Consider the following 13,831-nt stretch of genomic DNA (forward strand, 5'->3'; position numbering starts at 1 on the left):
TTCAATTGCGCGACACCTCTGTTCCCTGAGAAGGAACATCCTGCTGATGAAGGCTACAGGTTGATCCAGGCCCTCTTCATTTAGCTGTGAGAGCACATCCCCTATGCCATGTTCTGAGGTGTCCTTATGAACAACAAATTCTTTTGAGGAGTCTGGGGCCCTTCACACATCTGCCCTGTATATGGCTTCCTTGAGGGTATCGAAGGCTTTTTGGCATGCTTCTATCCAGATCACCTGAAGTGGCTGCTTCTTTCAAGTCAACTCTGTCAAAGGCGCAACAATGGTGCCACATCACTTGATAAATCTCCTTCACTATTCAGTGAGTCCTAAGTAGGGTCTCACCTTAGCCTGAATCTTGGGAGTTTTCCAGGCAAGCATAGTGTTAATCTTGGGTTGCAAGGACTGCACCTTGCCACTCCCTACCTGGTGTCTCAAGTAAACTACATAACCCTGCTCTATCTGGCATTTTCTGGCCTTGATAGTCAGGCTTGTTCTCTGCAGAGCCTGAAACACATCCCTCAGGTAGCCCAGGTGGTCCTCTCAGCTGGAACTGAAGACTGCAATGTCATCCAGATAGGCGGCACTGAAGATGTCCAGCCCAGCTAGGATCTGGTTTACCAACCGCTGGAAGGTTGCAGGGTCATTCTTGAACCTGAAGGGCATGATCCAGAATAGGTAGTAACAATTCTGGGGGACTGAAAGTGGATCTCTCTTTTGCCTCATTGGTCAAGGCAATCTGCCAGTATCCCGACGTTAATTCAAACATGCTGAGGAGCCTGGCAGCTCCAAGCCGATCTATGAACTCATCAGCTCATTGGATGGGGTGCATGTCAGTCTTGATGACCACAATGAGCCCTCGATAATCCACACAGAAATGGAGTTCAGTTGTGCCACCTGGTGGGGCAGTTTTGGGTACCAGCACCAATGGGCTAGACCAAGGACTGTTTGAATGCTCAATAACCCCCAATGCTAACATCTTGGTGACCTTTTCCTTGATGTTAGCCCTCACCATATCAGACAACCTGTACATTTTTATTCTTTACAGGTGGACTGTCCCAGTGTCTATATCATTGGTGCACCATGTAGTGAGCCCTGGAGTAAGCTAAAACAGTGAGGCAACTGCTCCAACACCCTGCTTTAGTCCCTCAGTTGCTCTAGAGTCCATGTAGGGGAAATGTTGACTCCCTCCTCTGACTCATCCTGCTCCTTAGTAGACAAGCAGTCGGGGAGAGGTTCACTCTCTTCTTCCACCCCATTCTCAGTCACTAAGAGCATAGTCACTTCAGGCCTCTCATAGTGGGGTTTGAGGTGGGTCACATGTAGGACCCTCAAAGGGTTTCTAGGAGTTTTAATGTCCGCCAGATAGGTGACATTGCTCTTTGACTCCTCAACCTCATAGGGACCAGACCAGAGGTCTTGCAGAGCTTATGGCTCCATGGGCACCATGACCCACACCTTTTCGCCAGTCTGAAATTCCACCAAAGTGGCATGCTGGTCATACCGGCGTTTGATGTCCTCCTGGCTGGCTTCCAGGTACTCTTGGGTGAGCTTCCTGAAGCAAGCAGTCTGGTTGCAGAGGACCAGCATGTAGCTAACCACATACCCTCTTTCACCAGAGAGAGGGGCCCTCTCACAGGGTACTCATACAGAAGTTCAAAGGGGCTATAATCAACCCCTTCTGCGATACCTCCTTGTAGGCGAACAACAGGCATGGTAGAAGGATGTCCCACGTATGGGTTAAAGTAGACCCTCATTCATGCCCTTCTGGGACAAGGTGAACAATTCAATGAATCCATTAGTTTGGGGAGGTAAGAAGTGCTGAACTAGTAGGTCACCCACACTTCCTTTCACATGGCCTTCATATAGTTAAACATGAAGTTGGTACCCGGGTTAGATACCACTTCTCGGGGGAACCCCACATGGCTAAATATCTCAATCAGTGCTGTGGCCTCCACAGGCACAGTCTCTATACTCTGAAGGATAGCCTCTGGGTACTGGGTGGCAAGGTCCACCAAGACCTGAACAAATCTGTTGCCCATAACTGTCTTTGGATCGAGAGACCCCACAACATTGATGTCCACCCACTCAAAGGGGTGCCAATGACTGTTAAGGGTTGCAGAGGGGCCTTGCACTTCCCGCCTGACTTGCCACTTGCTTGGCAGGTCTGACAGGACCTACAGAATGCAGCTGTACACTGTCTAATTTAAGGACTATGAAAGGGGGTAGCAAGCCTGTCAAAAGTCTTGTCCTGCCCCAAATGACCTGCCAGTGGCACATCGTGGGCCATAGCCAGTAAGAAGGACCTGTAGCAATGGGGGACCACCAAAACACATCATCAGGCTCAGGATCCTACAGAAGACTATTCTTTCAATAGATCAGGTGCCTGCCAGGGGCTTCAGCAGCTAGAGCCTGCTGCTGAAGACCCACCAGAGTAGGGCACTCTCTCACTATCTTGCAGAATTCCTCCATGGTAGAACACTACTTTCTGCTGCCAGTTAGACAGCTCAGACAGGTTCCCCAGTTTGGCTATGTCCTCCCCTGTAGGTACTAGGGAATCCCCTTCAAGTTCAGCCTCCTCTCGGACTCTGAGAATCTCTGGAGCAGGTTTCCCAAGCCCCTTGCCCTTCCTGTTTTTGGCAGTACCCATGCCATAGTTTAAGGCTCCAGGCCCCTCAGACTACCCTCTTGGGCTGCCATGGGCCCTGTGGTCAGGCACACCCATTCAGGTAACTCCATCATCTGCAAGTGGTCCTCAGTTTGTCATAGGCTCCCGTTTTAGTAAAGCAACTGCTGGATTTTGGGCGGGAGCACCACAGAGCATAGGAGACTGATTTTGATCCAACACCGTGTGGCAGCTGTCAGCCTAACCCTTTAGGCTAGCTTGCAGCACCTCATCAATATCACAGGTAAAGGTGGTTTGTGGCAGCCTATTGCATAGCCCTCAGTCTCCTCAGGAAAGTCATAGTAGAACAGATTGCACCCCTTTCTCTCAGTTATACAAGTCTCTTAAATGCAAAGACAAACAGAAGCAGAATGTTAGTTTAATAGGTTTTAATGAAGCAACAGCATTCTATGTAAAAAGGCATGAATTGCGAATTGCGATTATGAGGATAATGAAGCACAACACGATTACAGGTGTGACCAGGAAAGTGAAACACAGGAAGAGTCCCACCATATTGTCACAGAAGCCTCCTTAACATTCCTAGCTACACTAGTAAGAGGCATATTTACAAGACCCTAGCACCACCAGAGCATCACTTTTTGTGACAATCCTCTGGCACTGGCACTCTGCCATATGTACAAGGTGGCGTTAAGCCACTTTTTGTGGCTTAATGCCTCTTTGCAAAATACGGCCCCTTCACACGCAGCAGTTTGAAGGGGCATGCAATAGGTGTTGCTGTGGGAGTTCCACAGCAACACCCATTGCATTTTGACGCTGCTCCAGATTTATGAAATTTCATAAACACAAGGCAGCGTCAAAATCTAGCACCACCCCTGGATTGGTGTTAGCGTGGCACAACTAGAAAAAATGCTTTCATTTCCCCTCGTTTTTTGCTCTTTCTATGTGTTAAGTGCAAATCTCCATTGAAGATTGTTTTTGTGCAGGAACGTGTCCCTTCCTACACAAAAACAAGTTCCCCCCGCAATGCAACCATCCTTGCACCATGGCACAAGGGTGGCTACATTCACGTTCAGCAACTAATTTAGCACCGGCGCAGGGGAAAACACAGGGGTGTGCCATATTCTAGTAATTACAGTGCATCCGTGCGTTTTATATGTGATGCAATGCTGCACTGCTTGTTTTGACGCAGCAGTCATGCTTGTAAATATGTCCCTAATTATCTACATGAGAGCAATAGCAGTGGTAGCCCTATTCTGCCATTGCAGTTCTGGGAACAAAGCCCAATCCCAATGCGTGTGTTAGAGGTAACAAAGAGGTCTGTTAGTCTGCTGAGAGTCCTCCTACAGAGACAAAAAGTAAGCGTGAGGTTTCAGCAGAAACTGCAACAATGTGCAGCATGAGATGTGAAGCTGGCAGGAATGGGCCCAGCATGTTGTTGTATAATAAAACATCTGATTGTTCTGAGAACTGCCCTGATGTGACAACACATATAATTCTGTGTAGGGTAGACTTTGTACTCTCTGAACCGGCAACACTCAGTAAACTATTGTGTATAGCTTTGGAGTGAGGACAGGATGAAATGTTGTGAAGAGAAATGAATAATAATTCTGCGTGGAAGTGCAACTGATACAAAATAATAAAACATTGCCACTAAAATTAAGTTTTACTGAAATAATAAGAGGAATAATGTGGCAAGTGACCTGGTGAGAGGGCACAAGCCTCAGAGGCAAGCTAAAATAAATATGCCTACATAAGCACTGAAATAACCTCACAAGACCCTCCGCATTTTCGTGTCAAGAGTGCCAAGGTCTATAAAAATATAACCTACTGCTAAAATCACTATATCTGCACTAAGCTTATGATGTTTAAAGTAAGCTAAATTAAATATGCATAAAAGGCAACCGCCACCCACCAAGGTTGAACCGCCAGGTGGCCACCAATGCGGCCGCACTCCAGTGGGGTCTATTATGAGATCCCCGCTGGGCCGGCGGGCGGAAACCTGGTTTCCCCAGCGGGGATCTCAGCCACAACACAGGAGCCGGCTCCAAATGGAGCCAGCGGTGTTGCAGCTGTGCGACGGGTGCAGTTGCACCCGTCGCACTTTTCACTGCATAGCAGACAGTGAAAAGCTCCATGGAGCCGTGGCAGGGGCCCCTGCACTGCCCATGCCAGTGGCCCCAGGGGCCCCACGACCGCCCTTTCGGCCAGCTTTTTCATGGCGTTCTTACCACCATGAAAAGACTGGTGGGAGGGGGACTCGTAATCCCCTGGGCAGCGCTGCAAGCAACGCTGCCCTGGGGGATTTAAACCGCTGGGACCAATGTGGCGGGAAATCACCGGTCCCAGCGGTGCGACAGCGGCGCTTCCGCTGCGGTCTTCTTGCCCCTGGAAGCATCGCCAGCCTGTTGGCAGTGCTTCCTCCAAAACAGCCCTGGCAGTCGAAGAGGGTTGTAGTGACCCCCAAAATGTCCATGTCAACAAGCAGGACAGACCAAGAACCAGCCAAATTCAAAAGTAAATTTAGAAGTTTAAGCAAAAAACATTCCATCACATTAAAGTGTCAGCAATTATCATGATCTTTAAAAAAAACTGTCAATATCATCAATTAAAATTAAATTCATTAAAGACCCCATTTCGGCAGGTGACAAACTAATCAGGTAATTGACAAGGAAAGCGAGGGAGCACTCATGTTCTGTTGCCTTAGCCACAGCTTTGGTCGACGTGAAAGCATCCTGTGAAGTGCCAGGTTTTGTAGCACAAGGAGCCACTTGATCCACACAGGGTTGCTCATGGGAAGCATCTAATAGCAACCGCAATCTCAAAGAGCAAGTCTGGAAATGAGCCCTTATTGAGAACATCAACAGATCTACACCCAAAGAAGGTACGTGCTGCATAGCAAGAACACTTCCAGTATATGTTCAAATGGGCACCACAAACAATGACAGACAGACTGCACGTAATTCAGGACCAGTCTGATTGACAAACAGCAGTTGGACTCCAGGTCTTCCAGGAGTGGTGTTCTAAAATACTGCTTCAAGTGTCCACAACACAGTTGGTGGGAGCGCCATCAGTCCTCCTTATTGAAACAGAGCGGGTATTCCGAATGAAAAACAGCAACAGCAAAATACCACCAATTAATGCCAAAGTAACAGGGATTCCCTCCAGAACACTCACAAATATAGAGTGTATGGCTGAATGTATTCTGCCAAATATAGAGGAGGAGGTGCTGACCAAATCAGAACCGACAGCTGTAAAGAAATGTACAATCCCAACAATGTTAAACACATTAAAAATGTGACTTATGAGTTCACTTGAATGTTTTGAAAATTATGTATTTAAAGGGACTGTATGTCTGCGGATGACCTCGCCACTTGAAGGGCTTAGGTGTCATGAGCAGATGTGAGCACCATGTGATTTTGAAACAAAAGGACTTTAAGTCTGCTCAGAATGTCAAAATGTGCATTTGAAGTAGTAATATGAGGCCATACTTCTGCTACTTCTGTCTCTCGTGAGGGGGGGAAAGTACATATCCTCAACAAGTTACAATTTGGGAGACTGAAGCTACATAGGCAATTCCGGCTCGCATTCCACAACAGCTTTCTCTGTTCATGCTTTACAGAACTCCCACTTGAGAACACCTGGAATGCTGGATGAATCGAACAGACAGGTTTTAAATATTGTGTCAGTAAGATCATTATCATAAAACACATCAGGACACAGGATCACAGTGGTGTTATTGATCAAGTCAGCAACCTCTTTCTCTGACCAGCTGTAGGTAATTTCAGGATCTTCACGGAGCTCGGTTTTCTGCCAGTATAACGTGTTCACTTTTACTTCACCTACTGTTGCTTTCATTAGATGCATTTTTATAGTTACATTTGGGGCACATGTATCCAAAAGATCATCCCCAACATCTGTACAATAAATGGTTTTAGCAACTGTTGCTGTGATAACACTTGTAAGTCCAGTGCCAGCTCCCAGCTGTAGCACAGTGCAGCTTTTGAAAAGATCCTGATTCCATAATATGTAATTAGCAGGAAGAAAAGCCTCATGCCAGACCTGCTTCCCAACATCTTTCAAAGGAGTTGCTATGCTATGCTCCATTTTAATAACATTGCATCATTTAAAGTATTTATCTATATTTTCAGTTAAATCAGAATCCCTTATTGTCAAAATGATGGGATGGACCTGATCACTCATAGAATATTCCTCATCTCCAGTAGAGGAGTGGTGAGGTGTTCATGCCACTTCCAGATCACCTTCTTCATCAAGCACAGCTTCTATTTTGTAATACGTGGTGGGAGGTGTGTCTTATTTTTTAAACGTCTGATCCCATGGCAGCCTTGACTACCTTGTGTCATTTTCCCTTGTACAATATCTAGGTTGATGGGCTACCTTCTACTCAATTCTTGCAGCAAAGGATTTTGAACTGCAACAGAAACAGTGCTTTTAATACAGGTGCAGTTGAAGATGCTGAAGAATTTGAAAATAAATTGTTGATGTTGGGAAAATATTGAGAAGCTGTTCAGGAAAAAACTAAGCCAGTGTTTGAGAAGGAGAACTGGCAGTTGTAGCCCTTGGCGATTTTATAATAAATGACTCCATCCATTAGTGTAGAGTTAGAGAACGATAACTCAGAATGTTGAACATTTGTCGATGAAGTGGAGATAGGTACTAATGAAAGTTCATAAACACCCTGCTCAAGCTCGGGAAGTTTCATTATCAGTGCTCAAATTTTGAAGAGGTACATCCTGGCTTGCAATGAGAGGGGTTCTGGAACTGTTCAGGAGTCCTTGTGGTCTACTGTGTAAGACTGGTCACATGGTATGACTTGACATTGTCAATTGTTACAAAACAGATTTCTTTGGAACCAGGCAGTGGTGGTAGAATGGCAGCTCTGGTACTATGTATTCCAAGAACTTGAACTGGTGCTAAATATACAGGGCCAAATTCCTTCTTTCCAACAATCTTTTCACACACTAGATCCTCAACTTTTGGAATCCAGCCAGTTGAAGTTGTTGTGTATTCCTCATTCCAAAAGAATAAGGCCAGGCGCGGTCCAGGTCTCCCCCGAAATTCGGTTGAGCAACTCTGCAGCGCTTTATGCGCACCACTTGTCATCCCTCTTGTTCCAAAGGTGACCACCAGCGTCGTCTGCCCTGTGGCAAATTTCATAGAGCTGCAGGTTCAGGGCATTGGTGGAAAAGATGCACTTATAAGTGCTATTCTGTGAATTCCCATGTTTTTAGAGGCAGCAGCCATCCTGGGGTGTGGCAGGCCTATAAAGCCCAGCCACACCCAAGCACATTGCTCTCTAATTTTGAAGACTTCGATGCAGCCAGAACTTGTGGAGGTTTCTCTGCAGAAGTCCAGAGTTTCTGAATGGCAGAGTATCATTTAACCAAAGTCCATGGTGCATTCCAAAATGAGTAGGTCGTACTCGTAGCGGTAAGGCCTTGCTGAATCCAAGTTTGGAGGAAGTTATTACTTCCAAAAGGTAACGCGCTTTGTGCACAAGTAATGTAAGCTGTTTCCGTTCACAGATGTAAAGCACTCTTTTTGCACAGTAATTCAAAGCGTTTCAGTTCACAGAGGTAACGCGCTTTTGTGCACAGTAATTCAAGGTGTTTCCGTTCACAGATGTAAAGCACTCTTTTGGCACAGTAATTCAAAGCGCTTCAGTTCTTAGATGTAAAGCACTCTTGCCATAATAATTCAGACGCTTCAGTTCTTGGGTGTAAAGCGCTCTTGGCATGATAATCCAGGCTCTTCAGTTCTTAGATGTAAAGCGCTCTTGGCATGATAATTCTGGCGCTTCAATTCACAGAAGTAAAGCGCTCTTGGCATGATACTTCAGGCGCTTCAGTTCACAGATGTAAAGCACTCTTGGCAAGACAATTAAGATGCTTTAGTTCACAGATGTAAAGCGCTTCAATTCACAGGAGGAAAAGGTTCTTGGCATAACAATCTAAGTGATTCAGACTACTTGAATAAAAGGGCTTCTTGGTGTTATTATGTAATGAGCTTTAGGTTCAATGAGTACAAATTTTGGCATTTATTATAAATGAATGTGAAAGTATTTCTGGAGATAAACAAATCAAAGTTTTCATTGTTCTCTGAATAGCTTAAGATATGAAAAGCATATTTAATTCTTTGAGATTTTCTAAGTCATGATCAAAGGTTTATGTTGTGAATACATAATTGTTACAGGATTGATATTCTGTATAAAATCATAGTTCAAAGTTCTTGCCATTTCTTGATTCTGAGGTGGTGTTTTACTTTTGTTCCATGTTTCAAAGAAGGGGCATTGCACTCATTTCAGAAGAGGTCTCCACCTTATATCTTTGAGACGCATTTAGTCTGGAGCCCATAAATGAGTTACGTTTCTATGAATGAGTAAATGCACATTGTTCTAACCTTTACTTTTCAGATCGCTTTCCCTGATGTTCCCTAATTCCCTTCCCCCGACTGGCTTCATCATAACTCTGTGCTATAATAACTTTCTGAGTTGGTGACCCCGGGAAATGGGCCTTTTGTCCAGCGACATGCAGATCGGAAAGGATCCGGTGATAGGTGGCAGCACAGGCAGATGAATTTTCATCATGGAACTGTTGTAATTCCTGCAAAACAGCGACATGTTGATTAATGTCAAAAGGCATGTGTTAGACCTAACATCCGTGGCGTGGTTTCCCCTGTCTTTTTTGCCTCTGCTTGCTTTATTTTTGACTGTGTGGTGGACTTTGTTTTTGCTGGTTATTGGTACTCGGGGCAATTTACCACTGCTGACCAGTGCTAAAGTGCAAGTGCTCCCTGTATAAATTGTGATTATGAATGGTTACCCTTGATTGGCATATTGGACTTACTAGTAAATCCCTAGTAAAGTGCACTAGAGGTGCCCAGGGCCTCTAAATCAAATGCTACTTGTGGGCTAACAGCACCGATTGTGCCACCCACATGAGTAGCCCTGTAAACATGTTTAAGACCTGCCACTGCAGTGTCTGTGTGTGCAGTTTTGCACTGACAGTTTGACCTGGCAAGTGTACCCACTTGCTATGCCCAAACCTTCCTTTTTACTACATGTACATCACCCCTAAGAGAAGCCCTAGGTAGCCCCAAGGACAAGGCGCAATGTATTTAAAAGGTAGGACATGTACTGGTGTGTTTTGAATGTCCTGATAGTAAAATACTGCCAAAATCCATTTAAACTATTGCAAGGCCTATCTCTTCCATGGGGTAACATGGGGACTGTCTTTAAAAATCTTTAAAAGTGCAGTTTCTCATTGGGAGCAGATAGAGATATGGAGTTTGGGCTCATTAAACTCACAATTTAAAAATACATCTTTTGGTAGAGTTATTTTTTAGATAGTCTGTTTGAAAATGCCACTTTTAGAAAGTGTTACAAATAGGGTAACCCAATATTCCCCACCAAACCGGGTAATCTAAGCTGTAAAGTACACAATGTTCTGGAGGAATCATTTGGATACAAATATTTAAGCAATATTAAATACTATTAATCTTGTAATTAACCATAGATAAAATTCCATAAATTAATAAATCTTTAAACAGTGTGCAATTTGTTTCTGGGAAAATGAAGAATTTTTATATATTCACTAATAAAATATCCATCAATATAGCAAAGCAAGAAAGAGATTTTTTTTAAGTTTTTATACAAATGCAATGGTGACCCCTCTAGTCTACAATCCCTTTACAGCCAAGGGACAGAAGCAGAGCACCAACCTTCTTCACTCTCCAACCACAAAAGGTTTGAGTCACATATGCAGTCTTTCAAACAATCAGAAATCATTCCTAAGGGACTCTAGTAGCTAATGCGAAGAACTGCGTCTTGGAGAGTATAAGGTCGACATTTTGGTCTCCTAAGGCTAAAACCATCCATGAGACCATCCTCAAGACAAAGGGGGTCATTCTAACCCTGGCGGTCCAAGACCGCCAGGGCTAACATGACAGGGGCACCGCCAACAGGCTGGCGTTGCCCCGCTGGGCATTCTGACCGCGGCGTTTCGGCCGCGGTCAGAAGTGGAAAACCGGCGGTCTCCCGCCGGTTTTCCGCTGCCCAAATGAATCCTCCATGGCTTTCTGACACCCCATACCGAAATCCTGTTCCTGGCGGTTCTCCCGCCAGGAACAGGATGGCGGTATGGGGTGTCGCGGGGCCCCTGGGGGCCCCTGCAGAGCCCATGCCAATGGCATGGGCACTGCAGGGGCCCCCGTAAGAGGGCCCCAAAAAGAATTTCAGTGTCTGCTTTGCAGACACTGAAATTCGCGACGGGTGCAACTGCACCCGTCGCACCTTCCCACTCCGCCGGCTCAATTTTGAGCCGGCGTCCTCGTGGGAAGGGTGTTTTGCACTGGGCTGGCGGGCGGCCTTTTGGCGGTCGCCCGCCAGCCCAGTGCAAAACCCAAAATACCCTCAGTGGTCTTTCGACCGCGGAGCGGTATTTTGGAGGGAGGAACTCTGGCGGGTGGCCTCCGCCGCCCACCAGGGTGAGAATCACCCCCAATGTGTCAAAGTGGATTAACTCACAATAATTGTTGCTTTTAACATCAACTTCCTAGAACTGCACTGCTTAATCCTTTTCATCCGGCTCATTCAACGCTTGTCATTTACTCCAGTATAAAGAAAGGACGATGAAATTTCACCACAGAAACATAAACTCCCACCGGGCTCGAATCAATCAAAAAGCTCAAAGTGGGCATTTTCCTGTTTAACCATTCTGTGCCTCTGCCTGCCGGTGGAATCCATGTCTGGGTCAGACTGACAGTTGGGCTGTTTGTGAATTCCCTATAAACAGTGACACAAAGGGAGGTGAGGTGTGTCCTGCATATCCTGATCTTCCGGTGCTAGAGTGGAAAGGGAGGAGCTGACACCTGAAAGGGCTGTACCTGTCCTCACACAAAGCAGTCTCCAACCCCCTGGAATGTGTCTGGTACCATGCTTGTGCAAGGCAGGATCTTGTGAACAACAGAGGCATTCCTTTGACGTTTATCTACTTCAAAGTCAGAAATGGGTATAAGTAGTGGTCCTAAAGGATGAAGACTGCACTTTGATGTGTATCCTGTTTGTGAAGGTTCTCCTAGAGCTTGGACTGAGCTTGTCTCCTGATAAGAAGTCTCTGGGACATCAAAGACCTCACGTACCAGCCTCTGGGTTTGCTTGCTGTGGACCCTAACTCGCCAGGTAGTGCATATTACGGTTTCTGGGCCCTTGGGAGTGAAAGGTGGTGTAAATACAAGAAGAACCAGGTGCACCGACTCCGGACAACTCCTGGGCTGGTGTTGCTGCCTGACTCCACCACACTGTCTGCACCCGAAGCCGTGGTCCCCACAGGAGTGTGATGACCGCAACTGACACTGCAGGCCCAATGCTGCTGCATCCCCACTAAACTGCTGTGACTTTGTGAGTCCGAGGGCTGTGTCACAAACGACCATGACACCGCCTCAGTGCCTGTAGCCCCATGGCATGACTGCGACCCGAGGAGGTTTCCCAAAGCATCTTGACCTGCTGGATTCATCGGCCCCGCCGGATTGTCAGGAACCAATGCCTTGCCCAGACGCCACATCACCTCCCCTGCTTTGAAGTAAGGAACCAACGGCACACCAGATCTAGCGACACCTCACTACCTGACTCCGTGCACTGTCTTGTTTCCTCATTTCCAAAGGAACTGTTCCTAGCGGTCCATGCGACTCCATGACTGTTGCCACTCTCCTCGTAAGTGGCTTCGGATTGTTGGAAATGACTCAGTCAACGATGCAGTGATAGCCCAGGTTGGAGCTATTGTGTTTCTAAGAGCTATACTGAAGTTTAATCTTTGAAAATGTATATCTTTGCTCGTGTATATTGGTTTACTTTTGCTGCCCTAGGTGTGCTGGGTATGCCCAGACGTGGGTCCCGGGCACACTACCCTACTGGATTCAAACTAGCCTGTCTGATGAAGGGGGATATCCTGAAAGCATTCCCAGGATGTTTGCTTCCACTCCAGGGAGGACCTGGCCTGGCAGTTCGGGCTGGACTGTTCCCATTGGTAACAGGATCAAGACTGATTTGCATATTGCTGGGTTCAAACTGGGGTGGCATGATAAGCAAAAGAACTGATGGATTAAACCCAAATCTGTGATTGGGGTGAATATTTGGTAGGTTCTGCATTCCATCCATCATTTGTGTTTGTTTACTTTTGTTGCCCTGAGTGTGCTGGGTATGCCCAGACATGGATCCCGGGCTCATTAGGCCACTGGATTTAAGTTAGAATGGCTGATAAAGGGTGATACTCTGAAACCAGCCCCAGGATGCTTGTTTCCAGCCCTGCGAGGACCTGCCCTGATAGTTCGGGCTGGACTATTCCCATGGGGAACAGGGTCAAAACTGATTTGCATCTGGCTGGGTCCAAACTGAGATGGCTGGTGAGCAAAATAATTTAATAGATTAAACCCAGATCTGTGACTGGGGGTGAATGTTTGCACAGTTCAACATTCAATCCATCATTTGTGTTTGTTTACTTTTGTGGACTGAAGCTTTCACAGCAGCCAATGTTTCATCATCCAGCTTCATCTTAGAGCAAGTAATCGCAGCAACAGAAACTGGGGCTACTATTGACTTGGCTGCTTTATCAACCAAAGTGTTTCCTACAATGTGCGTTCCTACACGTTGATGTCCCATTGTATGTACTACATGGGAATTTGGTAGCATTTCGTTTAGATCTGCTACCTTCCCCCACAGAAGTCTGTGTTTGATGGTGTTCCCTTTTGAAACTCTGAACCCATTCTGGCACCAGTAATGCAGGTATTCATTGAATGACTGGACACAATAATACAAATCACACACAAAGAGTGCCAGAAGTTCAGGATTCCTGTGTTCCAGTGACAGTCTTAGAGCCTTAAGCTCTGACAGTTGTGCTGTGCAGTCCCCTAAGGTCCACATGTATGTGTTCTGTGGGTAGAACTTGCCATCCCTAATGCATCTGCTCACAGCTTCGCAAGCGGTGGAGTATTGTTGTTTACTGTCTACTGGTGGTTGTGCTGAACCATGAGTGTAAATAATCATTAGGTATTGATCAAGAGACAAATGCCCTCATTATGACATTGGCGTAAATCCTACTTACTTCCATGCTGACTGCTACCAACATACCGCTGCCGCGGTGGATATCCGTTCACCATCTGATGACACACACACCAATCCATCACTATTCAGCCGCA

At 46.1% G+C, this 13,831-nt stretch overlaps 1 pseudogene; it reads right to left on the bottom strand.

Annotated features, from left to right (window-relative positions):
• Window positions 1–6,229: 6,229 nt before the first annotated feature.
• Window positions 6,230–13,831, bottom strand: part of LOC138297027 (methyltransferase-like protein 22 pseudogene) — a 145,650-nt pseudogene continuing 138,048 nt past the window's right edge.

Source organism: Pleurodeles waltl, chromosome 5 (assembly GCF_031143425.1).
Source record: "Pleurodeles waltl isolate 20211129_DDA chromosome 5, aPleWal1.hap1.20221129, whole genome shotgun sequence".
Classification (NCBI taxonomy): Eukaryota; Metazoa; Chordata; class Amphibia; order Caudata; family Salamandridae; genus Pleurodeles; species Pleurodeles waltl.